This window comes from Macrobrachium rosenbergii, chromosome 27 (genome assembly GCF_040412425.1).
Source record: "Macrobrachium rosenbergii isolate ZJJX-2024 chromosome 27, ASM4041242v1, whole genome shotgun sequence".
Taxonomy (NCBI): domain Eukaryota; kingdom Metazoa; phylum Arthropoda; class Malacostraca; order Decapoda; family Palaemonidae; genus Macrobrachium; species Macrobrachium rosenbergii.
The window spans coordinates 15,659,451-15,674,752 of NC_089767.1; the positions used below are offsets into that span (position 1 = coordinate 15,659,451).

The window sequence follows — 15,302 nt, forward strand, 5'->3', positions numbered from 1 at the left end:
GTCTGCTGTTTATTCAGCAGTAACCCTTTAAAAACGGCATACCTAGGAGTCTCTCTCTCTCTCTGCAGGTTTAAAAGCTCTTGTAATCAATCAACAGAGTCAACTGTGAAATACAACCACAGTTCTCTCTCCTTCTCTCTCTCTCTTGTGGTATCGCATTTGAGCTCTCTCTCTCTCTCTCTCTCTTTTTTACGAGTACTCATGGGTTGATTTTCATATTTTAGAGAACTCGGCATGAGGCACCTTGTTACTACAAGTTGTTCATTTTCAAAGTATAACTCAATATACAGCAGATGATAAAATTAACAAATTATGGGCAAGGTTAAGCTCTGGGACCTATGCAGTCATACAGCCCTGAAAAAGATATTGTGAGTAAAGGAGGTTTTAAAGGTTTAAAAAAAGAAGTAAAACCTGGAAGTTGCACTGTGAAGCAATTTTTAGGAAAGGGCAGAAAGTAAAATGAAGAAAGAGAATGTGAACGGAGGTATAGTAAAAGGAACGAAAGGGGTTGCAATTAGGTTTCGAAGGGACACAGCAGAGAACCTCAAGTAATGCCTACAGTGTACTGTGTGAGGTGCACTGATAGCACTACCACCAAGAATTGAATGTAATTAATGTAGCCTAATTGTGTTATGTTAATCAGTAAATGTAAGTGCATTAAACATTTTTACCTAAGGTTTCAACCAATAATTTATGTAGCCTACACTCTAGTATGTATATAGTACTGGAAAGCTACATAATAAGGGGAAAAAGGGTAGGAACAGTCATATAGTACTGTAAAGTCTATTGTTGTTGTTTATAAGCATTTACAGTATTGTGTATACTGTACTGTGTAGCGATAAATAGGGGAAGTAAGGGTATGATGTTATTGTTTTAGATCCATAGTATCTTTTCACTATATAGTACTACATGTATCTGGAAATTTCCAATCTCCAGAAGGCCCTAGGATGTATTATTACTGTACTGACAGGACAAAGAGCCCAAATAAATGTTTCCCCGCATCAGACTGACATTTGTTCATTCGTTTTGGATTAAGCCAGCCCTGTGGTGGCAGGGGATCTTGCTCTAGGGAAGCCCATAAAATGAATTACAATGGACCTCTGTGCAATTACTGCAGCTGAATCAGGGCGTAAAAAAAGGCGGCCTAGAAAAAAAAAAAAAAAAAAAAAAAAAAAGTAAAACTTTTACAACAGTTCCAACTCCATTTTTCTGAAGTAATTATGTATATACTGTCTAATGTGTTTTAAATGATTATGATAGTAATACATGTGGGAAATGAGTTGTTTTATGAGTTATTATATACACCTTCTACATCCACCAAGGTTGGGGGCCCTTTGGGAATGTGGGGTTTTGGGTAGGGTAAATCAACATCAACACAAAACGGTATTTCAATTAATGAATAAAACAGGGTAAAACAATTATAGCATACCCACCAAGCCACAGTTAGGCAATGTAGCCTAACATCCCCTAACCTAACCTAGTAGAAAGTATTACTCGGCCGGGGGACTCCGTCGCCCCAGATAGGCGAAGTGGTTACAAAGAACACCATCCTATCCTAACCTAGTAGGCCATGTTACTTGGCTGGGGAGCTCCACCCCCCTAGATAAACCAACCAGTTACAAAGGACAACATCCTAACCTAACCTAACCTAGTAGGCCATGTTACTTGGCCAGGTGCCTCCCCTGACAGGCAAACTGGTTACAAAGGACATCATCCTAACCTAACCTATTTGGCCATGTTGCCACCTGGTTACAAAGGATGGTTAATGCTCGTTTCCGGTCAAAACATCCCTACTCAATTTATTATTTCTTTTGAATCTTCATAAAAAAATGAAGTAAAAACTCTATCTACATAATTCTCGCAAACTAATATTTATCATAATAAAAAATAAAATTTATGTACGAAATTAAGGATTTTTTCTGTTTGTTTCATCATACCCATGACTTCTTGAGCTCCTGTGAGTGCATTTGTACATAAACAGCCGCCAGCCATGCGCATGCTCGTGCATTTCACCAACTTATCTGTCATTACATCACACTGTTTTGATGTGACTGGCGAACGTCATTTGCGTGGGCATTCTGTAGACTCGGAATTTGAAATTTTGGCGTGGCTCATCAGATCAACCAAGTTGAAATGTTTATACTTTGTAACTAGGCCTCTCTTTGAATACGATTGAAATCACCCAATAATAAACCGGTTTTCATTTGGATCTTACTTCAGAACCAACAAAAAGTCATTTACTTCATTAGCCTACTAATTTTCCGTTGATTATTTCAAATTTCACCCACGAATGATATGCGGAAAAAGTTTGTAATTCTTATCATTCGCACAATGGACACCGCCTGTAATGGGTGTGAATTTACATAGTATTAGTGCATCAGGAAATTTTTCAAAATCAAAACAACGAAAGGTTTGTGGCTATACTGTTGGTGACTTCAAGGGAACTTTTCTTGAAAGAATTCATTTTTCTCCATGGAAGTTAGTTTTATTTATATGTGGGTGGCTCTCAAAAACATAATGTACACGATATGAAATTGTGATCTACATTTTTTAAAAGAGCTCATCAAATTACGACTTAAAAGGTAAGACAACCACCCCCACATAGCTAACATGGCAAATTGTACAAGTCAACACCCCTAGGTTACATGGTATTTTTTTTATTGGCAACTTGTAAAATTTTACCAGCTATTGGATGTTCTGCAAGGTATGTAAGCGTACGTGGTAGCCTAATTTTGATCTGTGCTTGGCAAACACATTTTTTCTGTGTTTTCTTGGCAATTTCAATTATTCCAATCTAGATTTCAGCCAGAATTCGTTTTCTATACTTTTATACCGTCAAGTACTCTGTACTTAAGATGCGAGAGGTTTGGAAACTTGACAACAAATGATTTCTGTTTGAAATCGTAAATGGGAAGATTGAAAACAGCAAGAAAACAGTCGGAAAAATATGTTTGTCATGTGGGATTGGCGTTCGGACCGGAAACGAACTTTTACCCAAAGGACACCATCTTAACCTAACCTAACCTAGTAGGTCGTGTTACTTGGCAAGGGACTCCTCCCTCCATATAGGCCACCTGATTACAAAGGACACCATCCAAACCAAAACTTCCCTAACCTAACACAACCTTGCAGGCCGTGTTGCTTAGCCGAGGGCTTCCTCCCCCATTTATTTTCTATGCTTCCTGCTGTCACTTTAAAAGAAAATTATAAATTTACCTTAATTGGATGGACAAAAACGTTTTGATGGTTTATATCCAGAACAAGATGGTTGTGGCTCCTCAGCAGTGTCATGGTCATCATCAGAAAATGATTCCCTAGGTGGTGATGGTGACTGAGTGTTACTTTAAGGTGCAGGTAACACACTAAGTTGCCTTAAAAAATCGATGCTTTGCAACTCATTTTCATAAAAATGATATTTTAATGATAAAATAAAGTTTGTTCATACTTACCTGGCAGATATATATACAGCTGTATTTCTCCGAAATCCGACAGAATTTCAAAACTCAAATGATACGAGAAATGTGGCCAGGTGGTTAGTACTCATTCCCACCGCTGGGTGGCGGAATCGGGAACCATTCCCATTTTCTATTCAGATTTTCTAGTGCCACTGTCTCCTGAGGGGAGGTGGGTGGGCACTATAATTAGATATATCTGCCAGGTAAGTATGAACAAACTTTATTTTATCATTAAAATATCATTTTGTTCATGATACCTGTCAGATATATATACTGGTAACTGAATCCCACCATTGGAGGTGGGTAGAGACAGAATAGGATTTAGGAAACAAATAAATGTGGCGAAAACAACTTGGTTCCTTACCTGTTAGCATAGCTGACTTCAGGTTACTGTCACCCAAGCCTGCTTCTGCTTTACTAGATTCTCCAGCAAGGTAGGGACCTATAAAGCTGGTGAGATCTAGATGACCTGTCCACGGGGCGTGACCACAATGGGACTAGATCATATGACCATACTGAGAGGGGAAAAGGAGCAACAACCAACCACCTGACCGAGCCTATCTAAGCCATTGAACCTAACATAGGCTAAAGATTGGGACGTCCACATCGGTGGCCACCCAACAACCGAGAATACAAAAACCAAGATTTAAAAAAAAAAAAAAAAAAAAAAAAAAAAACACACCTAACCCCTAAAGGATAGGATGAGTATTGCCCTCTTCTCCCAACATTGTGTCTTCTTGCACGTATGGTCCCAGCGAAGAACAGTCTTCAAAAATTGACTTCACATCTTGGTAAGTAAAACAAAAAACACTGAATTACTCCGCCAGAAGGTGGTACCCAGAAGATCGTTAAGAGACATGTTCTTCTGGAAAGCCACCGAAGTCGCGATGGCTCTCACTTCGTGAGCTTTCACCTTAAGAAGCCTCATGTCACCGTCTTGGCAGGAAGAATGAGCCTCTTTGATAGTACTTCTTAAAAAGAATGACAGAGCATTCTTGGACACTGGCAAGTCAGGTCTTCTAACCTTACACCACAGATTGTCCGACCAGGCCTCGGCTTTCTTTCGTCCTGGCTAAGTAGAATTTGAGAGCCCTGACAGGGCACAAGACTCTCTCTGATTCTTGTCCAAGAATCTCCGTCAAACCTTTGATTTCAAAAGTCTTGGGCCACGGGTTTGAAGGATTTTCATTTTTGGCAAGAAATAAAGGACTTAGGGAGCAAACGGCATTAGGACCCCTAAAGCCAATGTGCTTGCTAATAGCCTGAACTTCACTAACCCTCTTCGCCGTCGCCAGAGAAGTTAGGAAAACCGCCTTTCTAGTCACGTTCTTGAGAGAAGCAGAAGACATAGGTTCAAAAGGACTTGACATAAGAAATTTCAGGACCACATCTAGGTTCCAAGGAGGAGTCATGGGCCTAGGAACCTTAACAGTTTCAAAGGATCTCAAGAGATCGTGAAGATCCTTGTTGTCGGCTAAGTCTAGGCCCCTGTGTCGGAAGACTGCCGACAGCATACTTTTATAGCCTTTAATAGTAGAGACTGCCAGTTTTTCTTTCTCCCTGAGATGCAGAAGGAAGTCTGCTATTTGAGGCACAGAGGTCGTGGTCGAGGAAATCCCGCTGCTCTTGCACCATCTCCTAAAATTGGCCCACTTCGATTGATAGACTGAATTAGAAGAGGGTCTTCTGGCACTGGCGATAGCCTTTGCCACTGCTCTCGAAAACCCCCTCGCTCTTGCCAACTTTTGATAGTCTGAATGCAGTTAGACTCAGAGCGGGGAGGTTTTTGTGGAATCTTTGGAAATGGGGCTGCCTGAGAAGATCTACTCTCAGGGGGAGTGTCCTTGGGAAGTCCACAAGGAAGGTCATGACCTCTGTGAACCAATCCGCTGCTGGCCAAAAGGGGGCTATTAAAGTCATCCTTGTTCCTTCCGACGCTGAGAATTTTCTGATCACTTCTCCCAGGATCTTGAAGGGAGGAAAAGCGTAAAGATCTAGGCCCTTCCAGTCCCAGAGGAGGGCATCTACAGCTAAGGCTCCTGGATCTAAGACAGGAGAGCAGTAAAGAGGAAGCCTCTTTGTTCTGGACGTCGACAAAGAGGTCCACTAGGGGACGTCCCCATAACCTCCACAGATCCAGACACACCTCCTCGTGAAGGGTCCATTCCGTCGGCAGAAGTTGATGCTGCCGACTGAGAGAAGGTCCGCGGATATTCTCCACGCCTCTGAACCTCGTGAGAATTGTGATCCCCGAGCATGAGTCCAAAGGAGGATCTCCTTTGCCAGGTTGAACAGGGAATGGGAGCGAGTACCCCCTGCTTCTTGAGGTAATCTAAGGCTGTGGTGTTGTCGGAATTCACCTGAACAACCCGGCCTGACACTCGATCCTCGAAGAATTGAAGGGCTAGATGGATAGCTCCTAATTCTTTGAGATTGATGTGCCACGACACCTGTTCCCCTCTCCAGGTGCCTGACACTTCTTCCTCCTAGTGTTGCTCCCCATCCCTCCCTGGGGTGCGTCCGAAAACAACACTAGGTCGGGGCTCTGAAGACGTTAGAGAAACGCCTCCTGCCAGTAACAAGGGGTCGAGCCACCACCTCAGGTGAGTCTTGACAGACGGAAAGATCTTCAAGGTCTCTTCCAGGTCCTCCTTGTTCATCCAGTTCTCCGCTAGGAAAAACTGGAGCGGCCTGAGATGAAGTCTTCCCAGGGAAACAAACTTCTCCAGCGAGGAAATGGTCCCCAGCAAACTCATCCATTCCCTCACCGAGCATGTTTCCTTCCCTAGGAGAGACGAAACTTTTTCCAAGCAATGTTGTTGACGTTCTTGGGATGGATACGCCCGAAAAGCCACTGAATCCATCTGAATCCCCAGATAGACGATGGACTGAGTCGGGATCAGATGGGACTTCTCTTTGTTGACTAGAAGTCCCAGGGACTTCGTCAACTCCAATGTCAATTTAGGTCCTCCAGACACTGAGCTTGGGAAGAAGCTCGAATGAGCCAATCGTCTAGGTAAAGCGAAACGGATCCCCGCCAAGTGAAGCCACCTCGCCACATTTCTCATGATCACTGTGAATATCATGGGAGCTGTGCTGAGACCAAAGCAAAGAGCTCAGAATTGGAAGACTCTTCCCCCCAGTACAAACCTCAGGTACTGTCTTGACTGAGGATGTATGGGAACATGGAAAGTATGCGTCTTGTAAGTCCAGAGAGACCATCCAATCTCCTGGTCTTAGAGCTCCGAGAACAGACTGGGACGTTTCCATCTTGAACTTCTCTTTGACAATGAAGCGGTTCAGTCTGCTTACGTCCAGTACAGGTCTCCAACCTCCCGACTGTTTACAATACCAAGAACAGTCGGTTGTAGAACCCCGAGAGGCTAGATCCTGAACTGGCTCCACAGCTCTTTTACGAGCATCTGCTCCAAAAGATCTAAAAGGATCTGTTGTTTTTCCCAATGGTAGGAGGGCGACAGATCCTGGGTGACGTACAAAGGGGATCTTGTAGCCTTTCTCTAGAACTTCGACGGACCAAGAGTCTGCCCCTTTCGCTCACCAGGCTCCCGCAAATGAAAGTAGCCTGGCTCCCACAGGTGTCTGGAGGAGTTGAAGATCACTTTCTGCCCCTGGGCTTCGATGGGGCTGCTCCTCTGGAAAAACCTCTCCCTCGCGGAGTCGATTTCGAGGAAGAAGCTCCTCCACGAAAGGGCTGTTTCTTCTTGGAGGACAGAACTGACGACGACGTAGAAGGGACTGAAGGACGTCTAGACGAATGGGCCAGAAGATCCTGCGTGGCCTTCTCCTTAAGACTAGAAGCGAGGTCCTTGATTAAAGGCTGGGGGAAGAGATGGCTCGACAAAGGGGCAAACAATAATTCAGCCCTTTGTGACGGCGAAACTGACTTGGAGGTGAAATTGCAGTACAAGGCCCTCTTCTTCAAAAAGACCTGTACAAAAATGGGAAGCCAGTTCCTCTGAGCCATCCCCTGACGGCCTTATCCATGCAATTCAAAACACTGGATAGCTCCCCAGGCTGATCGAGTCGGGGCTTCTAAGCTTGAGGTCCAAAGCACCCAAGCACCAGTCTAAGAAGTTGAAAACTTCCATAGATCGGAAGAGTCCTTCAAATGATGGTCGGTCTCGGACATCGTCCACGAAACCTTAGCAGTCGACAGTAGGGACCTCCTGGAAGCGTCGACAAGGCTGGCGAAATCTCCTTGAGACGAAGAAGGAACTCGAGAACCGACGTCCTCACCTGTCTCATACCACATGCCTGCCTTACTGCAAAGCTTAGAAGGAGGAAGGGCAAAAGAAGTCTTGCCTTGAGTCTTCCGTTCCTCCATCCAGGCGTTAACCTTCTTGAAGGCCTTCTTCGTGTGCCAGTGAAGAAGTCATCTTCACAAACCCCGGCGTTCTCTCTCGCTTTGGAAGAGGCAAGCTGCGAAGGAGGAGAGAGAGAGCCGAGGGTTTAAACTTATCACCGAATAAGTCCTTAAGAAGACCTTAACACCTGGTAGTCGGAAGACGAGGAAGCAGAAGGTTGATCAACACCGCAGGCTCTGAATCGCCAGAGACTTCTCCTTCATGAATGGGCGAAACACGAGAATCACAAAAGCTTTGGGGAACGAAGGCCTTGAGGTCGATACGGAAGAGGGATCTACTTTTCCCTGCAGGATCAGAATGCTCTGGAGCGTCCCGACGAGTGTGACTAAAGAGGCGTCCTGGCGGCGTCCTGAAGAGCATCCGATCGGGAGCCCAACCTAAGCGTCATGCTGAGCGTCCTGCCGAACGTCCTGTGCGGCAGCGAGAGAAGCGTCCTGACGGCAGCTAATGAAGAGTCCTGGATAGCTGCTTGCGAGGCGTCATGATGAAGACGAGAATCATGAAAGGGAACTCGTGAGCTGTGAGGATGACAGGGCGAAGAAGCAGGAGATGGTGTCGAAGAAAAAGGAGCAGGAGAAGGGGACTTCCTGGACTTCTTAATGGGAAGCCTCAAGTCCTTGCGACGTGACGACGGTTCTGATTCCTTCTCGGCAAGAAGAGAGGCCAACTGACGCTGCATATCTCGTAAGATACTCTTGGAAGGAGAGGTCTCATATCCAGGAGGAGAGGAGAACCTCTGGGAAGAAGAGGGGCGAGGGGATTTCTTCTTCCTTACAGGAGCAAGAACAGCTCTCTCCTTAGAGCGACTGGGGCGCTGGCGCGTCCTCCTCTGACGACGTTCTGGTCCTCTTCTGTGGCGGAAAGCTTCAAAATCCCTGGCACAGACGGAAAAACTGACGTGAAGCGTCTTCTCTAAAGCTCCTCTTCAGCGGGCGAGAGTCCTTATGAGAATTCCACCCCTACGAGGAGGAGGACGCCTCGGAGGACGAAAAGCAGTCCTTGAAGGATACGAAGAAGCGATGCGAAGCACGATCCTTGGCAGCCTGGGAAGTGACAACAGGACCTGCCAAGGGACGTCAGATCGGTGGGAAGCCCCTGTAACCCTCTTACGGCTTTCGACATGCCTTCTCCCTGAGTCCTGGGAGTCTGACAGAGGTCCAGGCCTAGAAGCATTATGGGGCCGATCTGACGCCCCCTCCACGACACTAGGGGGGAACACTACACTGCACAGCACTTTGTAGCGAAGACACTTTGTTTTCTAGAGCACGGATGGTGTTCATGATCTCCGTCAGGGCCAAACCCCCACAGACACAACCTCAGGGCCCGAAGGCAAAACCACAGGGACAGGTACAACAATGTCTACAATGGGGTTATCAGGTGAAGAAATAGAACCTGACTCTTACACACATTCCTGGAGGAAGACCTCCTGATCCTGTCCCGCTCTAACTTACGAACATAGGAATCATACAATTTCCAGCTCGCATCAGACAAAGGCTCACACTCTTTGCAGCGATCATTGATCAAACATACATGCCCCTACACCTCATGCAAACTGAGTGAGGGTCTGCTGATGTAGCCTCACCTTGCACTCACTTACACAACATACTCGAAAATCTAGCAGAACTAGTACCAGACATCATTCAAGAGCAGTCAAAAGCAAAATCATAAACAGTCCACAAAAAGCGTATGCCAATCCACAAGCCAAAGTCAAAACCAAAAGTCAATAGAATATTCAAGTGGAAAACTATGCAAGTTAACGAAATCCAGAGGCGGAGGTACTGTAAACAGATGTTAACAGTACCTGCGACAGAGAAAATCTGAATAGAAAACGGGAATGGTTCCCGATTCCCGCCACCCAGCGGCGGGAATGAGTACTAACCACCTGGCCACACTGCGTAGTGGTGCGAGTTTTGAAATTCTGTCGGATTTCGAGAAATACAGCTGTATATATATCTGACAGGTAAGTTTCATGAAGAAAATTATGAATTAACCGAAAATAATCAAAGTTACAGGAGAAAAACATACTAGACATTATCTTCACTCCATGAAAGACTGAAACCAAATGACAAGAGAAATGGCTGACACCTGTAAGATTTTCCCCTGGTCACGCGCCTCCTGATCTCATTTGCCATTTGATGCTAAACTCTATATGAAATTATGCTAGTGGGATGACAAAATTTTGCTAGAATAATGCTAAATGAGTCGTTATGCCAAATATTATGCTAGGTAATGAAATTTGCCTCTGATTATGCTAAAAGCATCAAATGAGGCTAGATCTGGTAACAATGCTCCTAGACACAAGACTTAACTAACCACAATGCAGTTTTAAAGAAAAACAAACTTGTACCAAAACAACAATGAAATTTTAAGGAAAAACAAACTGCATCAGAGCACACACTGTGTCACTGTTAAAGTAAACACAAACACTTAGAAATTTTTTGAGGATGGTAGTTATGTACATTCATTCATATCTCCGATATGGTAAATTTCCCCAAAAAAGGTCAAGGACAAAGTACAATTATTTTTTTATGCCAATTCATCTATAATACTAGAGTTACTAGAGAATAAGTTGGAACTGTTGCAAAATAATACCTTCAAAAGTTCTTGCAATTGCAATAAAGTATTGAAGAGGTTAGCCTAACAATATATTTTAATCTTGGGAATAAAAACTGGAATAGAAAAAAATACAACCGTTCTTGCATTTGTATTAAAGTACTGAAGAAGATAGCCTAGCAATAAATTTTAATCTTGGGAATAAAACAAAAAAAGAATCTTGCACCTGTCACATGGTCCACAAAGTATCCTCAACTCACTTTATGAATAGCCTAACTCAGTAGCCTATGTCAGACTACAGTAATGTCAAGTTTCAGCGTACCTGTGTGTGTGTGTGTGTGTGTGTGTGTGTGTGTGTGTGTGTGTGTGGGGGGGGGGCACTCCATAATCTTTTCAGTTAGGACCTTTAAAAGTCCGTAGGGATACATTTTTTGAAGCTTACCTTGCATAATTTTTGCCTACCAGCAAGAGGCCCTAGGCTAGAGGGAAATAGAGTCTGCTGTATATATATAAAAAAAAAAAAAAAAAAAAAAAAAAAAAAAAAATATATATATATATATATATATATATATATATTATATATATAATACAATCTGAAATACATAGTCTAGGCAGTCTACAATTCATGTATTTGTAATAAAACAATTACAGTTAGGCTAGGCCTACACAGTTGTGTCGACATTCGAAGTCATAGACTATGATATACTCCATATCAATTGTCAAACCAATAGGAATGGAATGCAAAGTAGAATCTTGGCCCAAGGTCAAGTGCTGGGACCTATGTTGTTGTTGTGGTTCCCCAGACTCTGTTATGCCAGGAAGCCTGCACCGCGCAAGAAGGACACCAAGCTTACTGGATTTGACCATAACTGTGTGGTAGTGTGGATGTTGTGGTGTTGTCTAAGGGCTGCCAAGTTAGGGCAATCTACTAAGAGATGTGTAATTGTGTGGGGACTAACTTGGCAGAGTGGACATAGGCTATGTCTGGTTGGGTGTTGTCTATGCGGTGTTTGGAGGTGTTTAGTGATTGGTGATGACCACAGCGAAGTCGAGTCAGGTGTACTCTCTCCAATCTTGAGAGCTGTGTTTCTGTGCTGCTTATGTTGGGTGGGGGGTGCCGAGTATTTTGTTGTTGGGAAGGTTATTAAGTGCTTGTCTGGTGAGGTGAGTATGGATGTGCTTTTTGTTTTGTGTGATGTTTGTGGGTGGTGGTATAGAATTCAAGATATTTGTATAGTGTCTGTGTGGTGTATTCGCTATTTGCCTGTGTGTTGGAGGGTGGTCGTGAAGGTAATAGCATGGGCTGTTTGTGTTGTTTATGACCGATTCCAAGAATTGTGTGCCTCTCATGTCTAAGTGTTGCCTGATGGTGAGAATCTTGGTTTCGGCGTGTAAGTGTTCTATTGGTGTGGATTGTGTACTGCCAAGGATGATTCTCAGAGCTGTGTTTTGTATTATTTGTAGTTTGTTTAGTTGTGTGTTGGGACCTATGTGGTCATTCAGTGCTGAAAATGAAACTGATAGTAGAAAAGTTTAAAAGGTGTAACAGGGAGAAAACCTGGCAGTTGCACTATGAAACAATTGTTAGGAGAGGGTAGAAAATAAGATGGAAGAAAGAAAATATGAACAGAGGTGCAGTAAAAGGAATGAAAGGGATTGCAGCTAGGGGCCAAAGGGGCACTGCAAAGAACCCTAAGTGGTAGAACTAATCATTAGCTCTGTGTCGGATATTAGCTTGGAAATTGACTCTCTATAGTATTTTGGTTACTTATCAAAAATTTACTGTTATTTTTTGTCCGTTGACTGTAATTACCCGCAGAACTCATGTTTTTTTTACGCTGGCCATCCTGGAATGCTCCTGTGCATGCGCAGTGTTGTAGGAAAACTTTTGGTAAAAAGTGGTTTCCTTTACCAGGGGGCAGAGGCCCCATCTAAGTAACACAGCCTACTAGGTTGGGTTAGGTTAGAGTATGTTAGGCTAGTATGGTTCCTTTTATAATAGATTTCGTTAGCCAATCCCTTCTTGAACATATGGCTCCCAATGACTTTTATATTCACGGAACTGTTCCATACAGTTCGTGAAGAGCTATATATTACTTAGAAATACCCCTCAAGTAATTATCAAACCCATAGGCCTACTGCCACAGCACAAAAAATAACGAGGTATTTTTAAGTAACAGCTTCGCATGGACCATATGGAACGGTTCCGGGAATACGAGAGACATTAGGGAACATGGTAAAATTATACTTTACACCCGGACTACCTCTCAGGATACGCACTTTATTTTTCTTGCTTGTTTTGATGGGTTTTGCATGTTTCATACCATTATTGTTTTTGGAAATGCTTAGTTTTCTACTTTTTTTAAAAGTTGAAGGTCATTGTTCAGAAGCCTCCAGCCAGCATAAAAACCCATTTTTTCCTGATAGTTTTCTAGTTTTGTTGTTTTCAACGTTACGATTTTCGGCAAAACTATTGCTTCCCGACTGCAACTACCTCAACGTAACCCAACAATTCCCGACTGCAACTACCTCAACGTAACCCAACAATGTGGGTGATGCTATTTTTTACCAGTCCTTTTTTGAACATTTCTGCTTTCAGTTTGGGCATGAAAAAATGGCGCTTTGCACCTTATCTGCATTTTGAATGATTCTTGGCAAACTTGTATGATCTGGCAGGTGATAATGTCGCACTGCGCGCGCTAGCCACAGTGATTACAGAAAATGAGCGATGTGAGGAAGGTAGTAACAGAACATGAGTGATGCGGGGAAGATAATAAAAACAGGGGAAGATAATAAAAACAGCAAAACAAAACAACAAAACTAATAGAAAAAATGATTTTTAAGCTGGCTGGAGGCTTCCGAAAAATGACCAACTTCAATTAAAGTCGAAAACTAAGCATTTACGAAAACAACAATGGTATGAAACATGCAAAAACCATCAAAACAAGCAAGAAAAACATCATGCGTAGCCTAAGAGTCACTCACTATGAAATTGCTTTACTTTCTCTTCTTGCTTTTACTACAGTACACGTAAAAGTCACGCACCCACTTCTTCCTGTCTTCTCTGTATCTACAAGGTTTTTCACACTTTCTACACGAAACCTTTAAGGGCCGCACCCTGTGTCTTCTTAAAAAGTCCAAGCCCTTTGTTGGCCGACTCGGTTGAGCTTTCGACTGTCGCTCGATGGGCCCGAGTTCAATTCCCGCGGCCGGCTGATGAAGAGTTAGAGGAATTTATTTCTGGTGATAGAAATTCATTCCTCGCTATAATGTGGTTCGGATTCCACAATAAGCTGTAGGTCCCGTTGCTAAGTAACCAGTTGGTTCTTAGCCACGTAAAATAAGTCTAATCCTTCGGGCCAGCCCTAGGAGAGCTGTTAATCAGCTCAGTGGTCTGGTAAAACTAAGATACTTAACATTAAAAAGTCCACTGCCTTCTCCTCCTCTTCAAAAAGCTCTTTAAAAGCATGAAAGTAAGATATGTTGCACGAAACGCACAACTGGAGTCCTTCCATTCTTGAGGCGAACGACTAAGTGATTTGAAATTTGAAATATATCCGGAGTCTACCTAACACATTTGAATAGTGAACTCTCATTGGCTAGGAAGAGACTGGGAGAGGCTTCAAAAAATGTGCCAACTGGAAAAAATTGAATTTATTGGATGATTTAAATGTATGGGCAGAACTTCACCCAAACAGTCTTCAACGAACGTGCACAAACGAATGAACAGGAACAGTTTTGGGTGGGGGTAAGATGAACTTGAGACTTAGAAAATTGTCAGTTTATAGAAGAGTGAAAAATCGGGTTTTTAAAATAAATTCGTTATATAAGTAAATTTTGGTTTGCGACTAGTGGTATAGGGGTTCAAAATGTTAGTATTGAAGAGCTCGGGTAGTTTGCAGTTTTAGTTGACGCCACGTAACGCCGTTTGTCCCGTCCGCTAAGGGTAAGTAGTTCCATACAAAACGCCATGTTCTCTATCTTTCTGGGGGGGTCCAGCAGGGGGGCAAAGCCCCCTGGGGTAGGTAAGGGAATGCCAAACTAGGTTAGGTTAGGTTGGTTAGTTATGGTTTCGTAATTTTAGTACCAATTTCGTATGTTGGTATTCCTCCGCGACTAGAAAACTGGCAGACGACACCCGCGTCAACGTAAACTGCAGGCGCTCCACACAGCTGTGTAAGTTATATAGCTCTATCATATATTGGTAACTTTTCAACATTTATCAATCACATCTCTGAAACTATTAATAAGCGAATGGAAAGATGGGGGTGTCTTCAACTCCTCTCACTACATACTACCAATGTGTGTTTCATAGTTGGGTTGCAAACCGGGTGTAAAGTTTAATACCAGGAACCATATGTTAAGGAAGGGATTGGTTAAGCAAATCTATTTTAAAAGAACCATACTAACCTAACGTACCCTAACCTAGCAGGCCGTGTTACTTAGGTGGGGGGCTCTGGCCCCCATGTGAAGGAAACTCCACTTTTTACCAAAAGTTCCCCTATAACACTGCACATGCGCAATAGCAAAAATATAATCAGTTCTGATTTTAATTACAGTCGAGCGACAAAAAAATCTTGATAAGCAATCCAAAATACTAAAGAAAAAGTCAATTTCCAAGGTAATACCAGATGCGGAGCTCTTACTAAGCCGTAGTTCTGCAGTGAGCTAGACTATGGCAATTGACGTTTTCCCGAGTTATTTTACTTTGAAGGCTACACAATACCGAAAGGGTAGATCTAAGCCAGCATTCTGCGGTGAGCCCCCCACACCCCCTCCATAGCTAATGCGGCAAAATTGTAATCAGTAAACACCTCCAAAAATACCAACCTAACGTACCCTAGGGGTGTTTACTGGTTACAATTTTAATGTATTAGCTATGGAGGAGGGGGTGGGGGCTTGCCGCGAA

The 15,302-nt window shown here is 43.3% G+C and overlaps 1 protein-coding gene across 2 annotated transcripts in view; it reads right to left on the reverse strand.

Annotated features, from left to right (window-relative positions):
* Nucleotides 1–15,302, reverse strand: part of LOC136853428 (uncharacterized) — a 125,766-nt gene that overhangs the window by 109,409 nt on the left and 1,055 nt on the right. The window lies entirely within an intron of this gene.